The sequence below is a fragment of the Tetrao urogallus genome, assembly GCF_951394365.1.
Source record: "Tetrao urogallus genome assembly, chromosome: 4".
In the NCBI taxonomy this organism is placed as follows: domain Eukaryota; kingdom Metazoa; phylum Chordata; class Aves; order Galliformes; family Phasianidae; genus Tetrao; species Tetrao urogallus.
The window spans coordinates 41,353,782-41,359,781 of NC_136817.1; positions in this window are offsets into that span (position 1 = coordinate 41,353,782).

The window sequence follows — 6,000 nt, forward strand, 5'->3', positions numbered from 1 at the left end:
TCATGTTTCTCATACTGTGTAAGAATAGGCACATCACACCATCTAGTCATTGTAATCCCCCCTTCATTTGTGTTGTGACACAGCACATTTACCTTAACAACCTCAATAAAATGTTAAGACAATAGAAGGTGGAGCAGAAGTGTCATTACGTATTATTTGGATACCCAGATGGAGCAAGACACCTGTCTTATCTGATGACTATGAAAAGAGACACTGATTTGACAGAAATATAAACGTGCACAATGCTAAACAAACAAACCCTCTAACAAGCAGGTTAATTGGCAAGCAGGGAAATGCAAGAGAAGAATTTGTTTGGAGAATGAAAAAACTGAAAACAAAGTGAATGTTAAGTAGAAGGAATACAGAGAACATAACAATGGAGAAAAGGAGTAAAACTACAATGAAGTTCCAGACCACACATTTGTTTTTGGCGAGATCACTTCATTACCTTTTAATCCCACCATATTTATTCTCCTAAGAAACTCAGACAATTCTGATTCTATGATCTTATAACTTTTAACTATCTGTACCTTCTTTCTGATATTTCTTGCTTGCTTTTCCCACTCCAGTATAATCAATTTGCACATTTGCAATTTTCAGTGATAGACCATACATAGCTTCATATTTATAGCAACAGTTTTTATCTTCATACACAGAAATACTTTAAGAAACCCTTTGTTTTTACCAGCCATTAGTGAACTTAATTGATGCTTTCTGAGTAGTCTTTTAAAATCATTCTGTTTAGGGTGATTAGCAATCAAATGTACTAATAAAGGTTGGGCTGCAGCATATTTTAAGCACATAGGCAGAATGCATGTAAGAGTTAGGAAATACAGGAAGTCTGTCCTTCTGAACATAAGTTCCAGAGCTCCTGGTTTTAATAGCATTAGTTCACACAGCTAGGGAAAATACTGCACTGTTAAAAACACTGTAATTTTTTGTTTGTTTCTTAATTAATAGCAAGCAAAGACTGCACAAGAGGAGGAAGGAACATTAAATGATCTTTACGATCTCACCAAGAAAACAGCAGTCAGAAAAGAAGCTTAGGAACATAAATGGATTTTAGACATCCCCTGAGTACATCCAAAACTACTGCATTGCATACAATCATGTGACTGAAAGTGAACATTGTAGAGATAAGGGAGAACTGCATTCTCTGTAGCTTAGCTTTAGAATACAACTGTCAAGTTTCATTTACAAGAAGCTGTACCAGCATCTGTTTATACCAGTTTATAGTATATGACACAAAATCTTAGCATGTGCAAGCTCATTTTTGGCACAAACTTAAGTCAACTGTAAGGTGGTGATTTTTTACAGCTGTTTTTGAAGCAGCAAACAGAAGTTCCTAGAGTGATGTCATGAAAATCATGATTGTAAAAGGGATCAAAATATATAAACCTACCTGGCCACCTGTCATAGGATTTTCAGCATTCCAAACTTTCTGACATAAAGGCCACACAGACATCACATTAGAGCAACCTCAGACATAGTTCTATTCTCCTCCATAGGGCATTTAAATACATTAGCCATGCTCACACATTGACTAATAGCTTTTGAGACTCATGTTCAACAGCTATAGCTAATTTATTAGCTGTCAAAACTACCACATCACATTAACAGCTCACAGCACAAATAACAATACAAAGGCAAATGGCCAGCTCTATAGCAGCTGTTATAGCTAGCTTTTCACTGCATATTTTCATTGGAAACTGTAATTAAAGGAGCTTGGTTCACTTTTGACAGTGACTTTTTTTTTTCTTTTTCAATTTAAGTAGCAAAAAAATCTCAAGCAACAACACAAAACTCACTGACTCTCCAGCTCCCTTCCCCCATCAGCAGTCAGTGCAAGGATCAGGACCTCAATATCCCAACGTTAAAAGGCAGCCCCTGGGGAACAGCACTATGACTGCACCTTGCCTTTCTAATACAGGCCAGAGAGAGGAGAACCATGCATCTTTGGTAGGCTCTACTGACAAAAACTATCTGGCTGAGAATTTGCGCAACACCGTTATCGCATACTTTTTTTTTAATTATTATTCTTTGCTAAGGCCTTGAGAAGCAGGGCTAGTTTCCTTCCTACAATTTTGCTGCATATCCTTTGATAGCCATTACTTCTCTTCAGTCTGGAGGTGTTTCCCCCATCAAATAGTCAATTATACTAATTCTATATGCACGTAGTCTACACCACAGAAAACCACTTGTGATGTAGGGCTGGATTAGTCTCTCTTCCACTTTACAGAATAACTACAAGAGTTCTAAAGCAAGGACTTCATTCTAGCAACTTGAGTGGGACTAAATGCTTCAGAACTCTGTAGGATTGACTACTAAGCAAACCTGTTCCTCGTGATAGAACAATTTGTGTTTGTTAAGCAGTGGTCTAGAATTATCTGAGTTGTGTTATTTGCACTTCAAATGAACATAGTCTCAGGGAAAACGCTTCAGACTTCACATCATTCTTTCCAACTTCTCTTCTTCGTATTACCACATGCAGCCATCACTATCTACCTTCTCACAGTCATGTAAGGCTTTTAACCGTGAACATTCCCACCCTTTTGCCTAATCTCTCAGCCCTCCATAACTGAAGTCTTTACACTCCTTCTTCACAATGCTTACAGAACAACAGATTATTTCAACACAGTTGAATTTCTCATAAGGAGCCTGTATTCTCTATACAGAAGCCATCTCTCTATCTTCCCTGAAGTTATTATGCTAAATTCAGTATACTTCTCTTAAGTCCTATGTAAAGTTAACTGTAAAAGTACACCTACAATTACCCAACTGGTTGCTCTTCAATCCTCCTTGAACTGTAGACTTCTCTTGATTCAGTGTTATTAAATCATGCTGTTGTTCCCAGTCACACTAAGGTAACCAATGATGACAACTTTTAAATCCATTTAACAACCTCTTTCATAATCACTGATGTTTTGCCTGTGCTTTTTTATTGATTATCTTCATAAGAGGACCACACTTGCCCCACCTATGACAAAAATAGATGTGTTTTCTGATGAAATCAACTTAAGGGGCATGTCATAGTATATTGTGCTCACACTTCATGGCATTTTCACACAGTTGAGTCCAATAGGCTGCTGGCAGAGAGATTATCAGAAACTCCATCTTAAGAAAAGCATTTTGATATTCCTAACTGGTAACACACTACTAGAAACTGTAATTAGTAACTAGTCAGACAAGATCAGACAAGATGGCAATACAGAGCTCCAAATAAATTCCCAGTGTCTACCATACATTCAGTTCCACAAAGATCATCAGAACACAGAAAAAAACCAAATTTATAAGCAAAGCAACCCTGTTCTGATGTTTTCACAACTTCGTATTGCCTGTGTGCTTAGTTATCCTATGCAGGAAAGAAAACTTTCTTCTTATTTTCAGCATATATAGATCTAGATCTCAGCATCTAATTAAAAACAAACAAAAAGAAAACAGCAACAGGTTTTTTTTTTTTTTTTTACAAAGACCTTGTGCTATGCAATTATATTTTTAATGGAAAATTTTCATTACAGATCCCTTGCCCTTGGGCTAGTCCTATGAGTACTACAAGCACCTACTAATAACATGCGTGTCTAATTAAATCATCCCCAAACTGCAAATGTGCAAATCACTTTTTGTATATAGACAATTGTTTCACAAGATTCATTAATCCCTTTCATTTAAATCTTTCCATCCTGTCTGTACTAAGAGGAAACGAGTATTCAGATCATATTTGAGAAAGGTGTGTCATACAGTTTTCGAAGTGCAGATCATAAGGAAAAAGAAGAGGGAGTGCATTCTGAGTTTTCACTTTCTCATTAAAAAAAAACAAGAAACTAACCAATGCAGGGCAAGGCCACAAGGCACACAGCAGGATTCTGCTGCTGCCTTGCCCACAGTGAGTATGGTTGAGGCAGTGCAGCACCTATGTAGATCATGTCCCTCAAAGGAGCCTCAGTTAACCTTAGTGCTATGATTAAAGGCATCTTCACTGAAAATCCACCTACCCCTAACTGGACAGATAGGCAAAGAGGGTACTTAAGAGCTGGATAACAGAAAAGAGCCTGAAAAGAGTTTTGTTTCCTTAGACAGATGAGGCTGCTGCACATACAAGCCTTACCTGGAGGAAGCAAAGATCCCCAAATAACCTTTGATTTCCACAGGCTCACAAACGTGATATCATAGCTTTGAGGCCTTGTACCAATTCTGTGTTTTGGTGCTGTGTTATGCTACAACATCACAGTAACACCGCAGTGCAAACGCTACATTTGCTTAACAGACCACTGCCTGGAATTTAGGCACACTCCATCAGGAATCACGCTGCTCCTCTGCTGACTGTTTGGCACAGCACATGCCATGTGTACGCATGAAAAGGAGGCCAAGGGAGAGCCAAGTGGTAATGAGAACTGGCAGCAAAGAAACTGATTATTTATCAGTTCTAGCCAGATTAAAAAGACTTAAAGTGAAAAAATAAAAATATTTCCATATGGCACAAGTGTTCTAACATGAGACAATCTGCAAAGTGAAGATAAACTACTGCCTTCTGATATTTTCTATTAATAACTGAATTGAGGCATTTCCTGTCACGGCACTTAATGCAGTGTGTTGAACAGACAGATGCAGTACATACCATGAAACAACGGAGTTTTCAGATTCATCTGCCTGAAGTTATAAGATTGTTTAACACTAGAACTGCAACAGATTTCCACTTATACCTTTCTAATTTAAAAACATCACGACTCTGATTCAAAGTCCTTAATATATGCTTATAAATTATATGCTTTCTGTGGCATACAAGCATATGCTTCTCTGTACAAGGATGGGATTATTTCCAAGCTAAGTGTAATCACGCACTGTAGGAATCTGCCTGATTTTGGTCTAGAAAAACTTCTGTTCAGCAGACTTATATATAAGGAAGCAGACATTTTTTCTTACGGTTAGCTGAGTCCAGTTCATTTACCTTAAAAGAACTCTAAACATGTTTTTGGCAAACATAGGAACTAGAAAAGCAGCTTTAACCCTGCATTTTTGTATCAGCGCGAGTTCAGGAATATTTTTATACTTTCTGCTTCGTCAAGCATTTTGTACAAGCTTTTTCTTTTCTTTAATTCATTCCAAGAAGTTCTACTCCAAATATTTTTTCCATATCTAGCCACAATATGTTGTTTCTTTTCTAAGAATAAACAGTAATTCAGTTTACAAAAATGTCAAACTCTTTGATGTGAATGTATCTTTATATAGTAAAAGCATCCAAAGCCGCCTTGTCTGGTATGTAGTTATAAAGGGGCAGCCTTGTTAGGCAGGAACCTATAAAGTCCAATTTCCCTACATGCCTGACTGGTCACACAGAAATTCCCAGTATGAACCACAAGATTATTTATCCTTTGCTTCTCTTTTTATTTATTTTTAATTGTACTAAATGAGAACTTATATCTTTGACTCCCAATATACTTAATACACTTGCTTAGGTGAAAGAATCCTGATGATACCATATCAAACCCGCACCTTCAGCAGTCGTCAGAGGATTCAGGCATTAGAGTATTAGAAGTTGTAGCATTTTATGAGATGGGGGAAGGATCTTTCAAATTACCTGTCAAGTTCAAAAAAAGAATAACAATCCAAGAAGTTGGTACCATTTGATACTGCATTACTGATTGTGTCTGATGGCAAAGATTAAATTATGTTCATATTGAAATCTGTTTGCATCAATTGTAAACTGGTAGCAATTAATCTTAAAAAGCTTGATGCAGCTCTGAATTCGGAAGAGCGTCACAGATTTCCCCTCAGAGCAATAAAAATGTTATGACTTAAAAACTTAATCATTTATTTTCATGCTATTAAGTATTCGGCACACACTATAGCCTAACAAATGGTCCAAAAAACCTAACAGCAGGTACACTGTAGACTATTTACATGTTCATAGGTATTCTCTGCTGACAATTACAACCAGATTTAGAACAAAGTATTTAACCTACTCAAGGAAATAAAGGAAAACTGTACCAAATACTATTGAGA